Source organism: Pleurodeles waltl, chromosome 2_2, assembly GCF_031143425.1.
Source record: "Pleurodeles waltl isolate 20211129_DDA chromosome 2_2, aPleWal1.hap1.20221129, whole genome shotgun sequence".
NCBI lineage: Eukaryota > Metazoa > Chordata > Amphibia > Caudata > Salamandridae > Pleurodeles > Pleurodeles waltl.
The window spans coordinates 810,937,902-810,962,336 of NC_090439.1; the positions used below are offsets into that span (position 1 = coordinate 810,937,902).

The window sequence follows — 24,435 nt, forward strand, 5'->3', positions numbered from 1 at the left end:
GTACGCCTGCTGTACTAGAATTTTAGTTTTTAACTCTTTTGTTTGTTTGTCTTTTCTGTCCTTCTCTTCATGAACCCTATTCTCGTAATATTGGGCCATATTAAGTATCTCAATGGGAGTGCTTGTCGACCAGGTACTCTCAGTCAACCGAATTTTTGAGGCCACCTCAGGTGATATGCAATTTACAAATTTATCTACAAACAGCCGCATACCACCTTCGGTAGAGGTGTCTTGTCCACTAAAGTCAGTGTATGCCCTTTCAAACCGAGAGAAAAAGTCAGCAATGTGTTCGTCTTTCTTTTGTTTACATGTATCTATTCTATCCCAGTCTACTAATCGCGGGGGCAAGGACTTCTGTATAAGCGTAAGAAGTCTGTCAGGGAGAGCTACTATTAGGGCTCCCGGCTTGTCACCAGGCTTCCTGTCTTTGTCCTCGTGGTCCAGTTGATCCCAGGTACCGCCTAGCTCAACAGGATAGTCTTTCTGTATGATAGTCTTCCAGATATCCTGTGGTACAAGGGTACCAAACAACATTTTAATGTCCATGAGAGTCAATATTTGTGGACTTATTATTTGGGAAAATTCTTTATAGAAGCCGGCAGGATTCTTGCGTGGGTCAGGCAAGTGGGCTTTTAGCGCTAGGACCTCTGTTCTATCCCATTGCTGGTACACAAATTGTTGTTTCCAGTGAGCGGGCACTACCGCGGCACCCTCTCCTGTGGCTGGAACGTAGCTGGGTGGGACTTCCCTTAAGGGGTGCTGTGTTGTGTGAGTGGAAGGAATACGTGAAGGACTGGGTGAACCTGTTTCTTTATCCCTCTTGTGGTGGTATTTCTTCCTATAACTTAACAGCTGACGGAGGTAGTCCTTAAGGTCCTTTCCCTGATGATAGCCTGTGGCTACCTCCTGTTTTATTCTGAGTACTTGCAAGGGGGGATTGCTATCTAAATTTTCGTCCCATTTTTCCATTAGTATCTCACACATACGTTGTATCATGTCTGCCTGTTGTACTGCTTGAAACTGAGCAAAATTCTGCCAAATAGTCTCCAGACTTGGCTGTGTTAAGATATATTTATGCAACATTGTGTTAATTTTCCTTTCTTCTGTCAGTTTATTGCGTCGTGGACGTCCTGGGGGAGGTGATATTGTGAGGCCATCATCGTCTGAGCTCTCGTCTTTTATTTGTAGCAAGGGGGCTGAAGCGCTTGGGGAGTCTGACCTGGGGGTCACTGGAGCTGATGCTGGGGGTCTCTGGTGTTCAGATTGTGGTGGTAGGGCAAATGTTACTGCATTCACTGGTGAACCTAATGGCTGGGGCATCTGAGCAATTGGGGGTAAAGCTGGATATATTGTTGGGGTATAAACAGGGGGGCAGTCAAGGACATCTTGCATGAGAGGATCCTTTTCGGGGTCTCTTTTCTTTTTTTCAGGTGTTTGTTGAACCACATATATCCTGTCTGTATCTAACTGGTGTCTTCTATCTATCTGGGCCCATCCCTGCTCTGCATTCTGCCGGTCATATTCTTGGGCTTTCTCAGCATCTGATTTTGCATTATGTCTCTTAGCATCCTTTGCTGCTTTAATTCGTTTTTGTCTACCCTCTTTCTGCCATAATCTGAGTGAATCAAACATACCAGGCCTACTTTTGGTTGCAAATAATCTTTCTTCTAAAAAATCAATTTTCAGTTCATCAAAAGTCCCATGCAGTGGCCACTGTAATTCAGCACTATGCCTAGTCTTTTTACGCCATATGTCAGTCCATATTATACTTCCCACCCCGTGTTTTACATACATTTCATGGCAAGGAGTTCCAATTGGAGGAGCCGGACAAGACTCCAAGCGGGAGTCCACTTGACAACAAAAACAGCACCATTTCCTTAATTTACTGAATGCCGGCATTATTTTAAACAGACAGTTGTAACTTAGTATCAGTGGATGGAAAACAGAAACAACGGAAGCAAATATGCAATCTATATATTATGACAGTTAATTATTTTACAAAACATCCACTGACTTCGGTCTTTGCAAAGATCGAATGACACCTACCAGACAGACACAGAAAAGACAGGGGTTAACCCTGTCCTTACCTTACTCTTGTCTTCCTCCTCAGTCAGGACTCCGAACTCAGGGCCAGCTATGTCAGGAACTCCAGTCAGGGCAGAGCCGCCGGCGCCCGTTGAGACAAAGAGGGGGGAGCACCGCTGGAGTACCGCAGGTCCACGAGGAAAAAGATACTTCCCAAATCAGTTGTGGGGCGCCCCCTTTGGTAGTCCTGCAGTGAACCTCCTCCTCCTTCCGAGCAGACGGCGGGTGCCACTGATGGAGTCCCTGTTCGGGCGCCAACTGAAGAACCGGGAAAGGCAGGCTCACCTCTCCCAGCGGTGGAGGGGACACCCTAGGCCTTCAGGGTCTCTTACCAGCAAAGAACACAACAGGCGGAGTCACGACTGATGAGGAAGAGAAAAGTTTTATTAGTAAAACAGATAATAGCTCGAGCTGAGCACAGTGTCCCAGGACAGTCTGAATGACTTTCCTACGGAGGCTGGCTGCTTCATTCTGCAGCGTACAATCTTATATAGTTAAGCTGCCCCCCTTCAACCAGGAAGCCACCCCTCCATATCTGGCGAACACAAAAGCTTCAAACAGTTCTCCTTTTAACCCGAGAGCATCCTGCTGACGTACATACATTTGATTAGTCTTTCCTGCTTGTACTCCCACTGTCTCGGGAGTATCCTGCTAATACACGGCAAAGTGACAGTTCATTTGTCAAATGTCAGTCTTATCACAGTTGGTTTGATAATTTACGAGGATATCCCTTGCAGGAGGCCCCTGGAATGCGGTGGGAAGAGGTACAGTTCTGTTCGTGCACAATGATAAGAAGGATACAGCTGTGGCTCGGTATCCTGAAAGTCAGCTTGGTTAGATAAGTGGAGAGGCCCAGAGAAGGAAATGGTTTTACACAAAAACTGAGTTCACAGGGAAGTCAACTTACACAGTTTAAATGAAGAGTCAGCTTTGTCGAGCACATGGCAATATTAATGGAATACGCAGAAATAAAGTCTGAGGCAAACACATCTCGGATTATTATTTAACAACAGCGAGACCTAGTGCCTTTCCCAGTGCTTGCTTCGAGTCAGACCTAGCACTGAACAGTCTGTCCAACTGTTATTGCAATATTGCAAAATCAGTTAAATTTTTTATTTTTTGTTCCATCAACAATTCAGCTGCTCTCCGTTAGTGAAGTAACACTGCCACCGACTGATTTCACACTGTTATTAAGCTAATACTAGCCTTGCGAGGCACTGTACTACTGTGTTCTGTTTAAAACCTGTGTACCGACTACAAACACAGTTTCGATTGCATACATTAATTAAATGCATTCACTTACCGTTTAGTGTTCACAAAGGTTAGGTGACTAGACGTGACATCAGTGACTGCTATAATGTCTGTAATTTTAAAACACCTTTGCTTCGTGGTGCGCTTTTTGATGACGATGAGTGTGCCCTGTCCTTCTTCAATGCTGATCAGTCTTTCTTTTTTTTTTTTTAAACAAAAACAAATGAAAAACTGTTTCTGGAGATACATCTCCGTATCATAGGTTATACAGAAGCCTGTGAGACTGGTTTTTGAGTTTGGCTAACAGGTTGCCCATGGCACCATGCAAGTCCTAGAAAAACTGGTGGGGAGACCAATTTACATGTGCAGTATCCAGTGATGTCACTGGCAATGACGACCCACCTGTTCTTAATCCTCACTTTAATTTGTATTTAGTAATCATTTGTGTAGAAATAACATATTCATAGGTGCTACGCATTTTATTATAAATTTAAGAAATATGCAGTCGTAAGCTGGTATAATCTGCTGCAAATTTACGGAGCTGATGTCAGGGTTCAAAGATGAAGTTAAATAATTGTGATACTTGCATGAGTTTTGTAAACATATGGTGCATAAGTTTTGTGAACATTTTATGTTTTTTTTGTTCAGTGGTGGAGTACATTTGTGCTGCTCTCTGCATATGTTGAGATCCATTTTATCAGGACTCCAAAGTGTCTCGTGTGACTACATGAGCCAAAATCCAGTAGTTCACATTTAATTCTTATTTGTAAATCACATTGAAGCATCCATTGTATACAGCATTGTAAACAGCAGAAGTGTGGTAGAAAACACTATTCTTCTGTATGTTTTCTGCATCCAAAGAAGATAACCGTGCTTAGAAATGGCCCCAACGTGACATAATGTTCAAAGAAAACTGTAGTACTTTTTGCAGACATGTGAAAACTGCCGTTTTCGCTGAGCAAATAAAGGTATTGCTAAACCGGGAGGCGCAGTCGACTCTTGAGGGACAACAGCTAACCTCGCCCCCCCCTCCCCCCCCCCCCCCAAATGGGCTACAGACAATGGGCCCAGCAGCCTCGGGCGTGAAAGCCCGCTAAGGACTAGTTTGGTTTAAATGCCCCAATCAAATGACCGTGGTGTGGCGGTTAGCATGGACAAAAGGCAACCGGAACAAGGGTCTCTAACATTATCGCCTCTGTAAAATCGCAGTCATGTACCGTAAGAGTTTGGAATGCTTCAGGAGGGCAACGGGGAGAATGCGACAACCTGCACCAGTGGTAAAGTTAAGGAATTCAGACTTGGAACACAGCAAGTCCAGAGCTTGGGTACAATCACCCATGAGTGTCCTAACATATCACCCTGAAGCTGTACAGTAGGGTGAACACACACATTTTACTGCTGTATAGCAATAAAAGGTTGGCTGTAGTACAACCAAAGACTCGCAACACCAGACTGCCAATTAATTTTGTGACGCTGAGTGTGTTCCTAAGCGCCCTACCGGTAATATGCAGGTCCGGAAAGGAGAGACCGTTGTTAAGAGCGGCATTGTCCATAGCATTCTGTGGCACCATTGCTAGCGCGCCTTGTCCTTAGTAAGTAAACTCACAAGGGAACGCGTATAGGTCGATGAATCTTTTGGATCGCATAGGGTATCCTAGTCTAAAAAACATGTTAATGGTTGATGCCATGGTGATATGCTATGAACCAGTCTAAAGAATGTGAATGAACTGCGACCGTTCAAATACCACAAGAGGCTTTGATGTCCTTAATTGATGGGAATAAGTTGAATGGTGGGAGGGCCCAGAGAATGTTTGTACAGCTGAAGGGGGGGGGGGGTAGTACTGAGTTAAAGAAAGCACAAAGTGCCTCTCTTGATCTATAAGACATGCACTACCTGTTAAGGCTGAAGTTGTAAAATGTGGGTATCTCTGTTCCCTCTACAGCTGGGAGCAGTAAAGCTGTCCCTCTGCTGGACCAATCTAAGCGCTAAAGAGGATGTTGCCTGCTGGATAAAAAAGAAATCCTGAGGCCACATTGTAGGTGTGTGCTCGACCATATACTGACTATGCTTGAACTGCCTTAGTTTAAGGAGAGGACGGACATCCTCTCTCTAGGAAAAATGAAGGAATGCCGTCTGCTTCCATTCACTTCTCTGTCCCCCTTATTAACCTCCACCCTTCCACCAGAATGTCATGTATGGCATATTGAGGTTGCCTTGGTTTTTAGCATGCAGCAGTTTTTAATACTGTTTTAGCATATATTTAAAATACTAAAAGTGAAACGCCAAGTCCATCATTTATTTGTTTTATTTATTTTACGATTTTCCATAGTGACGCACCACTGACTATTATCAGCTTGTTTTTCATAGACCATTGAGCACTATACAATAGGCAACACAAAGCTTCGTTAAGACACATGAAAAGCGTAAGACTCGTCCGAGATATGAATTAAAGTCAAAGATATGTTTTAAATGACTTTCTTAAAGGTGGAAGATGAATTTGAATTTGCCTTTGGGCAGGCAATGAGTTCCAGAGGTTTCCTGAACCTCTTGTGAAACTACTTTTGAGGTTTTTAAACTCATTGTTTGAAGGTGGAGAGTGTTCTTAGTTACAAGTTCTAGTTGTCCGTCTAAATTTGTTTGGAAGTTGATGAGGTGTGCTGATTTGATTAGGTTCATATTTGAGGAAGTAGATTTTGACCTTCATCCTCATTGCAATAGCAAACCAATTCATATCTCTCATTATTGGAGTGATATGACTGAATATTCTTTTGGAGAAAATGGGTTTTACCGTGCACAGGAGCACAGCTTTGAAAGAGGCAAGGGGAGCTTGAGGGACAACTACAAGAATGGTGCTGAAAAAATCCAAACAAGAAATTATTAGGATGTGGGTTGATGTTTTCATTTGGGCAGGAGTTCTTAGATGTTGATATTCTTAATCAAGTAAAGATGTAAATTTGCATATTGAGATAATCTGTTAATTTAAGGGCTGAAGGACGGACTAGTGTCAACTGTAAAGTCCTACTGTTGACGCTAATGAAGGAAAGCATCCTTCTTTCCCAATTTCATCAATGGACGATGGATGGAACTTTCTTTTGTGTTTCGGGTGATAAGGCTGAACTCAGTCTTTTTGGAATTCAGCATCGAGGTTGTGTGACATCCATTGTTGGAGTTTTGAGAGCCATGTGGGAAGATGGAGGATGTCATATTAGAAACCAAATGGTTAACAAATAAGTGCAAATTGTCTACATATTAATCTTTCTAACACAATATATGTGGCAGAGGACCGTTAAAGCATGTTTCACCACCATCGCAGAGGTAAAACATCTAGCGGACCAAAAAGAAGGAAAACAGGGAGGATACACTAAGAAGAACCGCTGTAAGGCCCAGCACAAATTTTGTTCATGAGATAGTGTTGAGGGATTTCTCTGTTTGCATGTATTGAGTGGAATTGTGGTCATATGACAACAGTGTATTGCATTTGTTAAAATAAATAATCATTGATAACTTTTATTTGCACTGCACATATTTGACCTCTAAAACACATAAGCGGATTATTGCTGTTAATGAATGTATTCAAAATATTCGCTAGATATAAGATTGAAGCTATTTGTAATAAGGAAGGAAATTTGGTTAAAGTTCCGGGCGATATTATACAAGTATTTCAGCGTTATTATCATGCTCCTTTTGAGGAGGACCTGCAGCCCATTCAGGATAACGTTAAGTGCTATTTGTCTGATCTTATTACCTTCGGCCACTCAAAGTGACTAAGAGATGCTGAAAAGACTGTCACAGAATTAAAAGATCAAGTGTTAGCCTCACGCATGCGAAGACTGTGGGCCTAGACAACATCCCTCTAGAATTTTACCATGTTCTCCACCCAACTGTTCTAAGTGTATTACTCGCTTTGATGAGGGATGGTCAAAAGGGCCTACATGCTCCACAATTATGGACACAAACAAATATTATACACTTATTAAAGAAAGATACAGACCCAACTGGTCGTAGGTCATATCAACCCACATAACTAATAAATAGCGACTCCAAAATATACACTACCAGTATGGCCTGCTGACTTAGCTGAATCATTGTTATGGTTGTGTCACTCTGGCATTAATGTTTTGTTTCAGGGCAAGTTACAACCGATCATAATAGGGCGATTGATGTAGTTGATGCAGCAAACTGCAACAGCTCCACCTTGGCAGTGATCTTTCTAGATGCAATAAAGGCCTTTTGTTTATGTCATATTTTTATATGGCGATGGAGATTAGAGCAACAATTTATCAAATCAATAAAAGTGTTAACTAAGGACCCAATAGCCAAATTACAGATTATGGGGGATCAATCAGAATACATACAAGTATCATAGGGGACCAAACAAAGCTGCTCCTGCCCACCACTATTATTAACTATATTTCTATATCATTTTCTTACAAACTATTAGATAATCAATGGATTCCAGCAGTGCTGAGTAATGAATGGACTTTCCACTAAAATCTTGACATATGTAGATGACATTGGTATAACAACAATTTCTTCAAGTAAGTCAGTTGAAACCACTGGAATTGAGGTAAACAAATATGGGTCTATATCAGGTTATCTTATGAATAAAAAAAAAATCAGATCATGGCCAATCACTACATCAAACTACAAGATTACCTCAAGGTTAATAATGCTGCATACCTGCGGGTCATCCTGATAATGAATGTTAATAAGATTATAACTGTAAATTGTGAACCATTGTTACACAAGATCATAACTGACTTAAACTGATGAAGTAATTTCTTTCATATGTTAATTGGTTGCTGTAACAGCGTTAAGGTGATAATTATAACTAAAGTACTATGTCTTTTTACTGCCCTGCCTCAGGACGTGCATACCATATGTACTAGTTTTACATGGGAGTACAGACGACCCTATAGAGCTACAAAATACCCATGACTTCCTTTTACTAGAAGGGATAAAGCACTCCCTAACTTCAGGTCTTATTTTTTTCAGCCATGATTTATCATGTAATTACTTTTAATTATGGGTTATACACTCGCTATGCAGAGGTCAGGTAATTTACCCTTAATGTATGAATTGAGTTTGGGAACTATTGCTAAGAGTTTAACCATTTTACAGAACAAAATTATTTCTAGAAAGTATTATTTGAAGGGGTTAGAAATGCTATCAAATTATGGAACCTATGGAGTAATGCATTGAATATCACATCATGTTATTATCGTACTCCGTTGTGGTGCACTTGGGCTGTATTCCTAATATTTCAAAATAGTCACACCAAATTTTGGCAAAATGCTTGAATCGAATGGTGGTGGGAAATCTGCCAGGAAACCATATTATATTAATTTTCTCAGCTACAAGAGAAATCTGAATAACAGAAAGATAGCTATATACCGTCAATTTGGAAATTTTATACAAAAATCATGGTAATAACTTTATTATATCTGAGTATTTACTACTCTCTAATGTGATTACTCCCTGAAAGCGCAAAATCCCAATTATTCTTGGAAATTAATAATTGAGGGTTTAAAAATCCAAGCAGTGTACTCTAGTAATGCACTGGGAACTAAAATATCTACCAGTCTGTGTGAGACTATAAAGATGAGAAATGTTCTATTGCTTTTTGCCAACTTGAAAATTCAATGCTATAAGACATTATTTGATCTTTATCATACTCCTGTCAAACTTTTTAACTGGGGTAGCTGAGTCTGTGACTGTTGTCCTAGGGGTTCAAGACCTGGCTCCGAAATAGCACATATGTTTGCTGGTTGTGCTAATCTGCAAATATTCTGGGACACACGTTTTTAGCTTTTGTGGGATATTAGTTAAAAAAAACAGATTCTTGATTTTCCAAAGTTCATATGCTTTGTGTAGATAATATTGGGAATAATATATCTGTGTGTTATGAAATGGTATTTGTGGCTATCGTAATTGCTCGCATTTGTATAGCTTCCAGATAGCTAAACCTAGAGCCAGCACATTCTTTCAACCAAGAGCCTGATTTCTTGTTCTTTTCATGTAGAAAATGCCCGGTCGTGGAGTAAGAGGCAAGTGTTGCGTAAGAGAGGTGAAAATGGATGGCGACCTTTAGCAAAGTATATTTGTTAAATAGTAACCTAATATTTGATTGTTATAGTCTATTTAATTGTATCTTTCATTGATCTTTGTATCTTTATCACAGCATATAATGTGAATGAAATTTTGATTTGATATTTCTTAAATAAACAGAGTAAATTCGAAAGGTTACCAGAGATGAATATACATACCTGTGAAAATGAATTAAACTGTATTCACTAACCTCCTCAAAGGTAGTGTTGGTACATTTCATCCAATGCATTCTGTTTTCAGTATGTGATAAGAGTAAGGAAATATTTAAGAACTAATTTACTGTAAGGCTTTTTTCCTTCATTGAGTTGTGGAGTGGGTGCCAGTGAGGACTATGGAAATGCAACGGAGTATAAGAGGAAGGGAGTCTGTCCCAATTCTCAAGCACGTATTTAAAGACAAATGTCACAACGAACTGTGCAGCTAGTTTCCCCACCAAACATTAGCAAAGTTCCTATTTTGGGGTTACCTGTAACAGATTGCGAACGTTTATTTAACTGTAAAATGTCGTTAAAAGTTGGAGCTCTGCACACGGGGCAGATACCCCCCCCCCCCCCCCCCCTCTTTCCCTACGACTTCCTGTTCTTTTTTCCCAGAGTCAGCCGGAAGGAATGCACTTAGAGATGTGGCTGGGGAGCACCTAGACGGTTACTCCGAGCTTCTGGACATCTAGCTGGTCCTGGTAGGACAGACTTCTCTCTGAGGGTGGTACACATGACCCAACTTTATTGTCTGAATCGTTGAAACTGCAGGGATACAAACAACTGGACTGTGATTGGTTGCGGGCATCCGGCTTTGGCAATATGAGTTGAAGCTGCAAGGCAGCCTGGTGAACATTGTTTAGATTCATGACGCTTGAGGCCCGTTTTGCAGAACTGCACTCCCGAGTGTGCGGCTAGTGTGCTGATCTCTTGTTGGGGGACTAAACCCATGGCACTGCTGAAGCTGTCTTTCTGGCCCTGCAGCTGCCATTGCCATGTGCTGAGTCCCCCCAGTCCCGAGCTGCTTCTCGGAGGGCAGAGGCGGACAGTTCACCGTCACTGACGTCAGGGGTCACAGACCTCCGCTGAGTCCCTCGTGCTCCTCACCGGTGACAGACAGGACGCTGGAGGGAGTGACTTCCGCAACAGGTGAGGCGGTGTTTACTACTTTACGAGCACACCCCTTCTGCCCCAGTGTGTTTTTTTTTGTTGCCCTGTATTTGCTTCCACTTGATGTGGCAGAGGGCAGCAGTCCAGCGTGCAGCCACCAGCCAGCTAGCTGCATCCACTGAACCGCTCCAAGGCTGCAGTTCTGGTGTCTCACCGCCCCATCCTAGGCCGATGTACCTCGGCAGTGTTCAGCCAACACCCGCAAACTCCGAGACACTCCCCTTCCTTTGCAGGTAATCTGGCCATTGTAGTTGCCATCGCGTTTTGCTATGTTTTGATTTGTTCTGGGTGTTTTTAAAACTCCAGGGCCAGGAACAATAACAGTTACAATATATATACTGAGCAGTCTGTTTTGAGAGATTATTGTAATCCTTTTTAAGTGTAGCCTTCTTGCAGGTTTTGCCAACAGAAGCTGCCTGTGGATCTTGTATTTGTGTCCATGCGCTGACTTGCACTGGTGCTTTATTTTTTATGTTCTAAGTGGGTTTCGTGCTTTGTAATTGTTGAAGGTTTGTGAACGAGAATAACCTGGTGTGGGTAGCCAGGAGCCTTGGTTTGAATACTGTGTTGTGCCCAGTATCTACTTTAACTGCTAGTCGTTACCGCACACAAGATTACCATTCTTACTTGGTGATTTCCTGCCTATCGCACCAGCATGTGTGATACATCGGTGTCCTGTTTTGTGGTTTCCATTGCTTTTGAGCTGTTTAGATTGTAACTATACTTAAGATGTGAGATATTATTAAAAGTATTATAAACACAGAATCCTGGCCGGGCATCTGTAAGTTGTTAGCTTGATGATCGTGTTGTGCAGACCCCAGATCCATGCTCTGGGAGAGTCCAGCCTGACACTCTCCCTATTCTTAGTTTTACTAAACCTCGTTGTGTGTCGCGTGCTAACACAGACCTCAAAACTCTGATAAAGAGCTGAACCGGGGGCTCGTTCTTCGGCTTTTTTTGTGGAGACTTGCTTTGAGGATAGATAAAGCAAGCCTGGTCGTTCCCCTTCAACATAAACAGCAGAGAGGTATTCTGTCTACTTCGTGTGCTGCTAAATCTGTTTGTTTTTAGGGCGTCAGACCAGTCCTCTTTCAACAGCTCGTTAACAAATAACTGATCTGTTTACCCTGGAGCCAGCCAGAAAATCCTCTATATTTCCTTGTGTACATTTTGCGATGTATACTATGTGCATGACTTCTGCCACGCCTCGAGTGCCACTTCCTCCGTTTTGTGAGCAGTTACTTCTCATGAGAGCAAGGGAGCAGAGCCCCATAAATAGTTGAAGGGCTGAATACCAGAACCACAATAGGCTTCTCGTGGTGAACCCACGTGTTCACAAAAACATACTCTACCAATACGGAAAGAGTAGAGGAGTGCCGAAGAAGATGTTCACTGAAAAAACAACCCAGCAGAGGAGTGTACCCTCCAGGGCCTCTTCTTGTCCTTACATGATGTTTGTGTTTCCTGTTTACAGTTGGCTACAGGCTCAGTGCTCCTCCTGCTTAACGATACGTCTTTACAGCCCGATGCTTCTCCAACTAATGTCACTTCTGCCATTCGCTTTGGTCCTCTGCGGAGTATATATTGACTCCTACTAGATGGAATCCCATCAGGATCCTCTTCCAACCAATACTCTGGCTCCCAACAGGACGTAAGGTACTGAATTGTCACTCTCAGGCCAGAAAAGAATGTTTAGTAGCTTTCATTTATGTAGGAGCCATGACAAAATGCTGTCGGTGCATACATTTGTCCGCAGGGCTCCCATACTTGCCCTGGTGCTAGAAGGAAGCTGAAGACACTTGCTTTATCTCCCCAAATCTGTATGCGTGCAGCATTCAAAGAGCTCCTTTTTTGGCCACCAATGGTGATGCCACTGAGGCAGGACTTAGTGTAATAAACTACATTTGTGCATGCAAAACATTTTAATAGCATTTGTCACATTAATGCGTGACCTATTGCCTTTTCAAAAGCCTGTTTGGCTATTTCACTTCTTCATCTCCATTCAAATGAAGGCATCATGATGAATAGCAGATACCGACTCTTCAAAGTTTGATCATAGTTTGCGTGACGAAATTAGAAGTGGGTGAGCCACTTAAGGCTCAAACCAGGCTGGAGTCAGAGGCTTGGCCCTGGCTCAGCTCGAGGCCCTCTTGGACCCTCGAGCCCAAAACAAGCCAAGCCTAAATGTGGTTTCTGCCTGCCACCCAGACTCAACCATCGCACGAGGAATTAAAAACAAAGCATACACTTTGGTATTAAAACACAGAGAAAGAGGTAGCCATCTAAGAAGCTCCATTGCATAATGGACCCGGAAACCCTTGCTCCCACATTGGCTCCCACATTGGCTTTTCCACTTTACCAAATTGTGTGTGATCCTGGCCAAATATTTTATAGCTCGTTTGTCTTCGTTAACCGATATGAGAGCAAGTTTTAATAGCTGAATTCAGAGAGTATTTATGAAAATAATTTGATGTACTAAGGTGGAATGCTTCTTCCTGTTAAAGAAAACCCTTTTTAATTTTAACCTCTTGGCTGCTAAGCCTTTTCCTTCTAGAATGCTAAGCCCTTTTTTATTTTTGGCTATTTGGGGTAGTTTGCCCTTAGGCCTCCATAACTTTTTTCCCCACTTATGGTATCCACGTCAAATTTGCATCTTTTTTTTCAACAGTCTGGGAATTCCAACTTATGTATGTCAAGTTTCAGAAAATGCCTGGGTTTTGTAGATTTTCCTGGACCAAAAACTGCAGCTACCCTTTTTGTTGATGTTTCCACATTGCGTCTTATACCCTGCCCTTTTGCTCTTGTCCAACACTGGAAGGTGAAGTACCCTTTTTTTCAGGAGACCTGTAGGAACTGTAGGTGGCAGGAAATTTGCAGCTCCCAAGAGATTCCAGTACTTTCAGTCACAGACATATGTAGAAAAGATGTGTTTTAGCTTATGATGGAGGATTGCAAGGGCTGTTGGGTAAGAAAACCTTGTGGGATCTGTGCAGAACACAACGCCCTGGAGTCCCCCAATGTCTAGTTTATGATAATATCTGGGGTTGGTAGATTTTTGATACAGACAATTTACATTTTTATTAACAAAAGATTTCCCAAAAATGAAAACATAGAAATTACTATTAATAAGATAATTACAATTTCAGAATACTTAAGCAGTGACTCACAACTTGTGAGCTGTAACGCCACAACAATGCAACAAACGCTTTATAGTCCATCCATGCACCTTTCTTGTGTTACACACACAAAAAACCATTTACACTTTCATCCTCAGGCCCAGCACTTTGCAACACTCGCATCAACAAATGGCTCAATTCAAGGCCTCATCACTTTCATACAGCCACAGGACCGACACAGCAATGCCACTGTCTGGCAGCTAGTGGAGTGTGTTGACTGGCAGTTGGCTTCAGGGTGCGTGTAGCGACCAGTAGCAACATATATACCGCCAGCCAAAAGCCAACACACTCACACCACCAGCCAGATGCCAGTTCAGACACAACAGTCACACCGCCTGGAGGCGGACGGAATGTGGGGTTTCGGTGATTGTGTGGTATGATGTGAGTTGCAGCTGGTTACAAGACACCCTCCGCCGCTACCACCACATTACACACACAAATTACAGACAAATAATAAAACATCCAACTAAAACAGCATTTTTTATTCAAATAGAATCAACCTAATGGTTGAAGATGAAATACCAACTGACTACATACACAACAGGGGTAACTAAGCATATCACGCTACTTCCAACCAGGTATCTAAACTGAAAATAATATAGCATTACATACCACAGTCTGTTCCTTTCACTCTCATGGTTACTTCTGATACATGAGTTGAGTATGGTACAATTTAAAACATGGGCACACACAGGCCAGGATTAGAAGGACACTCCTGGCAGTACATATGACTCTCCTTTTATACTTCTATACTTCTATTCGGACACAGACTCTACATACCTGACAAGGGAAGTCTTTTTTTTTTTGGGGGGGTGTTGGAGGAATGTATTCAGGAAAGTGACATTCTTTCAATCTAGTGATATCCTCCACCACTCTGACGCTAGGAACACGTGCCTGCTCAACTGCAACAAGGCTGCATATTGCAGACTGCTGAAACTGTACAAAACTCACCTTTGAATTTGGGGAACAGTCAACTACTTGCACCAGATGTGTGACTTTCAAGCAGCATTGTAAGGCTTCGCCCTGTGATCAGCTCTATCTACACCTCCCTTGTGCTTGTAGTCTAAAATGCACAAAGGTTTGCGCACTTCTGCTGCCTGACCCCAAACAGTCACAGGTGAAGGGCCTTCATCATGAATAATTGTGAGCATGGAGATATCTCTTCTGTCTGAAATTTTCAAAGCAAGACGTTCATTACTGTGCAAGGCACTACTCTGCCCCCTTTGAAGTGTTTTGGCGCACAAGCTCTTTTGGGTGGCCGTTACAATTAGAGTAGATTGTGCCAAATGCCACAGTGCCCACCTTAAATGATTCTTTAATCACTACCAATGCAGCTACCACTCAAAAATCTTCTTCCAGTCACTTCCCTGTTTCTTCATTCTTGAGTGGCAATCTGCACAGACTGCAATGACATTCCTCGCACAAGGAATATATTCCAAATGGTATTGAAATTGTAAAAGCCTATAGTGCCATTTAGCAATGCAAGGTGTAGCTTTGCTCGTCCCCATTGTGGTAAAAACACCAACCAAAGGCTTATGGTGTATCGGGATGACAAACTCTCTTCCCAATGGATAATTTCTGAAATGGTCCAAAGCCCACTGGCATGCCAGATCCTCAAGTTCAATTACAAAGTATCTGGATCCAGTACCACACAAGACCCAAGAAGCCAGTGCTATCATTTCTTCTCTACCAGCTCTTTTTTATGCAATAGAACCACCCCTTAACCATGCTAACATCTGCCACTACTGTAGATAAATCACGAGTGTCAAAAGGTTAAATGGGGATGGCATTCGCTGGCTCAATTTCTTAATAGCTTTAACTTCCTGATTCTGCTCTAGAGCCCCCACAAACTGTTGATTCTTCTTCATGAGAGATCTCACGTGATAGGTTTTCCATCTGCAGTTGGGAATAAAACATGCATAGAACTTCAACATTCGAAAACATTATAGTTGCTGATCCTTGATTTTGTGGTACTGGAAAATCCCCAATTGCTCTTACTAAACTCTCCTTCGGTCCCACCCCTTGGGCAGACAATTTGTAACCCAGGTAATACATTGAATCCACAGCAAACCTACATTTTCCTGCCTTCAGAGTAATGCCTCGCTCGGTCAAGATGGACAGAACTGTCCCTAGTGTGTTGCCATGACTTTCTATATCCTTTCCATGCACCAAGATGTCATCCTGGAAACACCTCATGTTGGTGAACCCTATAAACAAAGCTTCCACTAACCTTTGAAAAACTGCCAAGGCTGACACCAAGCCAAAAGACATCCTCTTAAATCTAAAGGCACCACATGGGATAGCAAACAGTGTCAAATGGTGGCTTTGCTTCTGCAAGGTGATTAATCTCTGGTAGGCTTTAAAGATCTATTCCCGTTGTGAATATCACAACCGGCAGAGCAGGCTGCAATCGGCAACTGTCTTTACCTTTTGAATCACAACTCTCTGCATTCTACCACACATAATAGAAGATATGATGGCACAATGCAGCAGGTTCTGATTTCAGATCGCAACACAAGTCATGTCACTGTTTTTCTTTCTTTAAGCCATATTGCGCAGTAGCCCATCAGCAGCCCATACTGTTGTGCAATATGGTTAAAAACAGCACAGTAACAATCAACAAGAGGGTGCAGGGACGGAGGGGATGGGAAATAATGCACAGACAGCTGGAGGAGGGCGGGGAAACAAATCATAGTCCGTGGGTGGGGTGGGAAATAAAACATGGCCAGGAGGGCGGGGAATGGAAAAGCAAGCACGGTCAGCTCTAGAAGGGAGGGCGTGGGAAAGCAATAATTTATTCATAATAAATAGGCAGGAAGTTATCAAAAGTCATAATGGCTCCTCTTGATGTCCCATATAAGTCTTAATTAATGTGCATTACAATAGTCACTAGAAATGATGCTAAATGAATGGGAAGTTTCCAGGACCTCTGATGATCCCCTGGATGAGTCCCTGATCCAGGTGTCCTGAATTCAAGGCATCTGACCTGGCATCAGCAAACAGGACACTTTTGCCACTGCCTCTGTGCGCTCATGCAGTTATTGTGATGGAACAAAGACACACATTACAATTCGCTAATGTGCAATAGTGACATGTTATCGATAATGCTTGACTTGGTATTTAGCACTATAGGACACAAGTTATTATTAATATAGTAATCTAATGAGGATGTCATGTTGCAACTTAAAAATTAGCATTTTCTTCTGAATTATCCTTGCGCAATTTGTCCCTATTCATCCCGTTCTAGCATTTTATACAGAGACTTGGAAATACAAACTGAAAACCAAAAGTTGTACTTTTTAGGTGACCTGTCATTTCCTAGACTGAAATCGAAAAGAAACCAGCTTTGCTATAAGCAGCGATGAGCAGCACCTACTTGAGACCGCAGCCGGCTTTTAAAACAAGGATACAAATTAAAATAAGGCATACAGGACGTCTGACAGCAGTTAATTATTAGTAAAATTAATTCTGATACAATGATACCCAGAAAACTATTTCATTACGAGTCGTGCATGGCAGCACTTTTGAATAATCAAAACGCAAGGTGCCGTAGGGCCTTTATTCAGTGCGATTCAACGTTAAAAGGTGAACAAAAGCTAATATTACATAAAACGCGGCCTGCTGTTAGCTGAACATCAGAGAAGATTAACCACAAAGTCCCGCATTCCTGTGGAATAGAATAGAAAAACCCACTACCATTAAAACCACACATAGGATGTTCTAATTTAATAATTTGTTCAGTTCGTTTTTACAAGCATTTTAGCGCTTTCCACAATATTGAATGCATGTTTTCATTACGCCTTTATTGTTTAATCATCAATGTACGTGGTTGACACTGAGTTAAGCCTAACTTCTCGCACCAGAATTTAAGGAGGTTTAGATTGGTTTCTCCTTCCTTTGTTGTATTTGCTGCTGTTTCTCCACCTACCACAAAAATTCATGCAAATGGTAGTCTGCTGATTCTAATTTAAATGCATGTTCCTTACATACGAACAAGTGGGCTTTGGTGGGAGGTGATGGCTTAGAGAGTGACACAGCTTAGAAACTGTAGAAGCATGGTACAAAGCACTAAATAAAGCAAGTTAGTCCCTTCCTCTCAGTTCTTGTATCGGAGCTCCATATTCTGGGCTTACTTCCATTACTTTATAGAGCCCAGGTGTAAGCTTGAAGCCAGGATCTGACTAACAAGCTCTACTTGCTGTAATTGATTTGAGGTCAACACAAAGTGGCTGGAGGAGGGAGGTTTAGGCAAGGCCACAGACGGCGGTAGGTGGGGGTGTGTGTGAAAAAGTACAGACCGCGGGGAGAGGCAGATAGGCTGCAGAGATGTACAATCTTAGAGAGTGCATGTCTAATAGTGGGAAAACAAAGTACCCCGGGAAGCAAGCGGGCTGTGAAAGGACACTGGCAGCAGACAAGAAACTATAGTTGGTCCATACTCCACTGCAGGGACAGAAACCCAAATTCCGGAAGGAAGCAGGAAACCACTGACTAATAAGAAGCAAGCAAACAAGAGTGACGTGCAAGCTGACCAATAGTAAGTAAGGGGTTTCTAAGCCCCTTTAAACCTTCATTTTTTTAATTTATTTTTTAACAAGAGTTTTTGCAAGGACAGTATAGAGGTGGAAGTGAATAAAGAAAGGTATGGGAATAGTGATCGAGTGTACCATGAGGCCCGGGCCACCGAGTGTGGGGCCAGCATCAGAGACATAGCTAAAAAGCACAGAATATTCTGCAGCATTTTTGTGGGTCTTTTACCCATAGGTAACTACATATAAAATATACAGCACACACCTTACCCGAAAAATAAATTCAACTTAAATGTATCTGTGGGAAATGCTTCATCTGGCAGGAAAGCTTGGGTGGTTAATGTGATCACTTCAGATGTTTGTGGGTGTAACCTGCCAGTCAGTGATTTGAATCCTGGTTGGTACACTGCAGAAATAGTAAAGTGTATTTATAGTGCTAAAAGATCCAAAACTGTGAGAAAACACTGAATATGTAAGCAATTTAAAAAAAACATTTATTACACACAATATATGTTGCACACAGTATAAATATGTTATCATAAAAAGTGCAAAATGATTGCGTGTAAATGTTAACAGTGCTTTCAAAAGTTATGTTTTTAGTAATACGGTGTTTTTACTGTGTGAAATTATTTTGTATAGGTTTCTATTAAAATTCCAAATTCTATCATTTGATGCCTATACTTGCCTTCCGATCAGCCTTAAGATTTGCCACATAACCAAAAGCACAGATTTACATTTATTTCAAGTTGCTGGCAACCTGGGGGAAACTTGTTTATATCTTAGCTGCTTCATTCCTCTCACTCTTCTCCCCTTTCATTCTGCAGCAACTCAACCATTCAGGAGCGGTTGTTTTTTTAATTCAAATTCATAAAGCTTGAGGGGAGAGGGGGGAAGTTTTATTTTATTTTAATACAACAATAAACAGGGTGTATGGTGTACACTGATATCGTCCGGTTCCTTACAGCCAAGCTTAAACATCATTATACAAAGGATCAGCAAGAGTCTTTGGCACATTTGAGTGAATGAGGTGTCATAAATAAACCTACAGCATTTAATAATGTGTTTTTCCACTGTGCGTGGCTGCAAGGTCTGTAGCATAGATAACTGTACGGCAGAAGAAAGTGTAACTGTGGAAAACAAACAAGGGAGGGAGGGGAGGCTGTGCAGCTGTGGAACACACTCATAGTATCGTGTGTTGTGGTGGACATCAGGTGGCACTGGCTATGATGTAATGGTGGGTAAGGGGCGAAAAGCAAGGAAGGGGGAGGGACCAACAGACCACTTGTCCTGTCGTGAAATGGGAATGTAAAATTTCCATCAGGGGCACCTATCGGCGCCCAGAGGCCAGTCCCGTGTCTGGAGGAGGGAGGAAAACGTGGAGGCAGCACTACCTCATGGTGACATGTTTTCATCGCTTGTGCTCTGCTGGAAGTGAATGAGTATTGTCGCCCAATGGGAAGCTATGGGGAGTCGGTTGAGCCCCCTTCTCCTCGCATAGGATAGCCTCTTCCGCCACCCACCATTTGCATACGGCCCCCCCTCCATGCCTCCACCGGAGGGGGACCTGAGGACCGTCATTGTTGGGTTATCGCACGGATCGCTAATAGGAGTGATGCATCGCGAAGCGAGATCTCAAATTTTTGTGTTTTGTTGCGTTTGAAAATGCCAGGAGCGCAGGCCTCCCACATGAAGAGGTCAGGGAGTTTTACCACATCCTTCAGGGTATCGTGGACCGTTAACCAATATTGGTGTAATGCTGGACAAGACCATAACATATATGAAAATATCACACATAGGCATCAGACTTGGCAGCAATGTATGACCTCTCCCAGTAAGTTCCTAGTCTTTGTGAGGAATTCTGCACAGCATAAAAGTAGGCACAACAGAAATGGAGCCTCCTGCGGCAATGCCCTACTCTCACAGTAAATCTGGGGGTCATCCGAGAAAGGGGAGTTACTGCAACTCTTGGCTGGAATATCTTTTTGACCATTTCCAAGGTGGGAAGAGGCCGTATTGGAATTTGGGAATCCTGTGCATGTTTGTGTGCGTTCCCAAACTTGGATTACAAGCCGCACCTGGGAACATCCACTGTCCATCCATTAAGGATTTACAGTTGAGGATTTTTCCACATTCGTTGCTAAAAAGCCATAATAGTAAATGCCTTTGTGCCTTGCTAGAAATCGAGTTGTGATTTTTTTGGCGGGCATTAATGGAGGCATATTTACTATACGTGTATGGAAGGGCGCTGGTTTAACACGAATACCTCTGGCGGTGAGTGAACTGGCGGAGAAGGCCCTGGACATTGCTTTAAACTCACACCTCATATCTTAGCCTTGATAGCGAAGGTAGGCCAATGACTTAAAAAATGCACCACTTGCTGTACTTGTAGCTTTACAAATGGGTTCTGATGTGAATATATAAATCCCACTTAAACTGTGCCCTGCATGACAGGCATCCGTTCCTTGGTTTATTTTGTCCGAAAAAAAGTACAATCTAAAACCGATTTTTACAGTAATAATCATAAAGGTAGAATCAAATTACAAGCCACAGATTGCAAAGTGCGATATGCTAAAAAGGCAAAGCTGCTTGAAAAGGGCTTTTAACTTCGGACTCTTGGCAACAACAAACACGTCTCGGTAATTGTGTATGAGTGGAGAATTGGGGCTTCACGTTGTCTATAATGTCTTGGATTCCAGTACTTGTGGTTTTTGCTTAGCCCATTTTCAGTCCTCCACTAAAGCACCAAGAGGTCAATTCAGTAACATGATTGCACAAGCTACTTCCACGTGGCACGAGACAACCGTCTTACTAATGAAGTAATACACTTGGGTAAGGGCACTGAATTTAATCTCGTGTGCCGCACTTGCAGCAAGAGGGCGGCACCTGTTTTATACGCACAACTTTAACTACTACAGTTATTCGACAAGGGCGGTTTGCATTAGAGACCCACATACCTGCTTTTGAAGCACAATGAAGTGGTTTCGCTGCCTGCGTTCGAGTCACCTACCCCGTAGGCATGAAATGAAAGGGTTCTCCAACCTCCTGCATTGTTCGTCTCAAGGAGGTGGTGGTAGGGAAGGTGCTCTGTGCACACCCCGTATTCATGACTATTTTCATTTATGTAAACCAGATACTTAGCTTACCCCGCTGACAAGCACAACCCCTGGAACTGTGAAGCTTCTCAATTCCAGTGGCTAATCAGTTCAGTTTTCATCTTTGCACTGAGAGACTTGTCGTCCTTTTTCTCTTTTTTTAGTTGTACTCGTGTTTCTCTTTGTGTACAATTAATACAGTACATTACGATACAATACACATCAGTTCCTCTCCTTTGTGAAAAGGAAAAGGCGTCGTTGAAAGGCAGACGTCTGGGCGGGCGCATGCTCTGAAAACCTCGTGTTCACAAAGAAAAGGTGCGTGAGCCACAGGCGCATTCCACTCTTGCTGCGTCAGACGCATCCCACTTCTGCTGCAGGTGTGGCCACCGGAAGAGTGGGGCTGCAAGGGCTCTTATCAGCGTGCCCAAGTTCAAGGGGACTCTCGTGTTGTGCAATAAGGACCGCTAGCAAGCGACATTGTTCCTGTTAAGAGTAAATGTTTGACCATTATCATTTCGAAGCGCACATCTGTGTTCGAAAGGCCTTTCCTGCATCCTCGTTCTACATCGAAGTTTCTGCACATAGTTGCACTTTACCTACTGCTCAAAATGAAAAGAAAAAGAGCTGTCCTGAATAAGCTGCTTTTTCATGGTTGTTTCGTAGCGCCTTTGGCTGGTGGAAAGGCCGGTGTTGTAACCATTTAAGCTGTCCTACACCTGCAGCCTTTCTGCTTTGTAAACTGTCCTTATCAGACTTTCAGCTTGCAGATAGGTTGTTGCCAGAGGTGAAACAGACACAGTGGTTCTACCCACTTACCAGATTTACTTGACTCATTCAGTGCCAGCAATAGGTGGTGAAGCGGCAAGTTGGGCAGCCCCTCATGGGGGGAGTGATCAAACCTGGCTTTCTTAAGCAGTGCAGTGCCTCAGGCCAGCCGTAGAAATGTCTCTTTCTTCAGGGTTATCCCCAACATTTTTGCCTTACTCCTCCTATTTTTCTGACCCACTTTTTGTTGGCTTTAGGACTCTGGACACTTTATCACTGCTAATCAGTCCTGAAGTGCATGTGCTGTCTCCCCTAAAACTTGGTATACTTGGCTTACACCTGTTTGGCATATTTAATTTACCTGTAAGTTCCTTGTAAAGTGGTATACCATGTAAATCGGCCTGTACATTAAATGCTACTAGTGGGCCTGCAGTGCTGGTTGCGCCACCCATAGAAGTAGCCTTTCAAACCTGTCTCAGGCCTGCATGCACAGTTTATTGCCACATTTACTTGGCAAGTCAAACTACTTGCCAAAGCCTAAACTCCCTTTCCACTACTCCTAGGTCACCCCTAAGATAGGCCCTCAATAGTCCTATAGGAAGGGTGCTGTGTATGTAAAAGGTAGGAAATATATTTGTATGTTTTACATGGCCTAGTAGTGACACACAGCCTATTTAGTTTTGTTTACTACTGTGAGTTCTGCTCCTCTCATAGGTTTGCATTGGAAATTCCCTTATATATTTTTAAGTGGTAATTTCTGATCTGTGATGAGTAATGTGGGCATGTTTGGTATGTTTGAATTGGTAGAAATCCTGCTTACTGGTATAGTTAGAGTTTACATTACTATTTTAGAAATTACACTCTTAGAAAGTGGGCATTTCTCCGTGCTTATAACTAGTGCTTTGCAGCCTGATTCCAGTCCACATCTGGGGCTAAATGACCATTTCACTTGGTTCATACTTTCCAGACAGCCATAACACAAGAAGGGCTTGGTGTGATTGGAAAGGCACCTGTGTACTGATAGTCATCCTGAGCTTGCACGAGGGAGGGGCGTTCACACCATACATGTGAGTATCCTGTGCCCTGCCCTCACACAATGGGCTAATTACCCCCTACCGATGTCTGGAGACAGGGCTGGGTTGAAAGGGTATTGTGCTTCACTTGAAAGGGTTCCTTCAAAGTTACTCCCTGAACAGATGCATTTTTGGAGGGTCTCTGACCCCATGATTTTAAGAGTGCTTTTGGACCTGGGACCGTATCTCTGCTAAAGGAACTGCTGTACTGAGGGACTCACCTGGACTGCTCTTCTGTTGTTGCCCTGCTGCCTGAAGTACTGGGTGGCCTAAAAGACTCACTGAAGTGCTTTTCTGTTTGTTACCCTTCTGCCAGCTGCTCCCTGATTCTGGTCTAATTGGACAAGGCTGTGGGACTGCCAGGAGGAACCGCAATTGTTTGCCCTGTTGTGCTGGCCTGCTTGTCCCTGTTGTGCTCCGCTTTAGTGCCCGCAAAGGAGTCCAGCACACAGAGAGTGCTGTTTTTCTACTCCTTGGTCTTTTCTCACAACTAGCACATGGTAAGCGTTGTATAGTGTAACTCTACTGGTGCCATTATAGCGCTTGGGGAGAGCTTTGCTTTGGGACAGTATCAGCGTGTAGGGAGCTCTGTTTATGGCGCCTTGCCTTCACTGCTAGCTGATGGTGAGCATTTTGTTTTTACCTCTTATGTGACACAAGCCCATGGTGAGCGTTCTATCAGTTCCCCTCATCCTTTCAAATCCAGTGCACGTGGAGTGTTCATTGCAGGAGTATGTGCAGATTCCTTGTGTGCCTTTGTTCTGAGGGAATCTGAAGCTGCATTGATGTGCACGCTGCTTCCGATGCCCACGGACACTTCGGCAGCAGGCTTCCACCCAACCCAGCGCTCACAGAGGACTAGGGACCAACACAGTGCCAGTGGAAGCCTCTGCTTCGCCGGAGGGTCGTCCGACAATAAGAGAGCGCCGCAGATGGCCACACGGCCTGACTCCGCCCCCAAAGTCTCCTGCAAGAGTCTCCTGCTCCATGTGGAGCTGCCATGCCGCGATGATAGCACTTTGGAAGGTTCCGGCTGCAGCGTGCCCTCGTTAATGCACCTGTTCCCACAGCCCCCCATGCTCCCTCGCCCACCAGTCAGTGGGAGAAGGACGCCGCTTGAGACCAAAGGAAGCTCCCCTCTGCTGCCGGACGAGTCCCGTGAGTACTGCAACTGCCTGGTGCACTCATGGGAAGCTGCACTTTA

General features: G+C 43.1%; 1 protein-coding gene across 2 annotated transcripts in view; it reads left to right on the forward strand.

The window, feature by feature from the left end:
- The window catches only part of CPNE3 (copine 3), a 437,917-nt gene that overhangs the window by 85,568 nt on the left and 327,914 nt on the right, over positions 1–24,435 (forward strand). The window contains exon 1 of one of the 2 annotated variants that reach the window (XM_069220440.1): positions 10,804–10,826. The exons of the other annotated variant lie outside the window; for it this stretch is intronic. The gene's annotated coding sequence lies outside the window, so the exon portion shown is untranslated. Of the gene's footprint in view, positions 1–10,803; positions 10,827–24,435 lie in introns of those variants that run through there. 2 annotated transcript variants of the gene reach the window in all.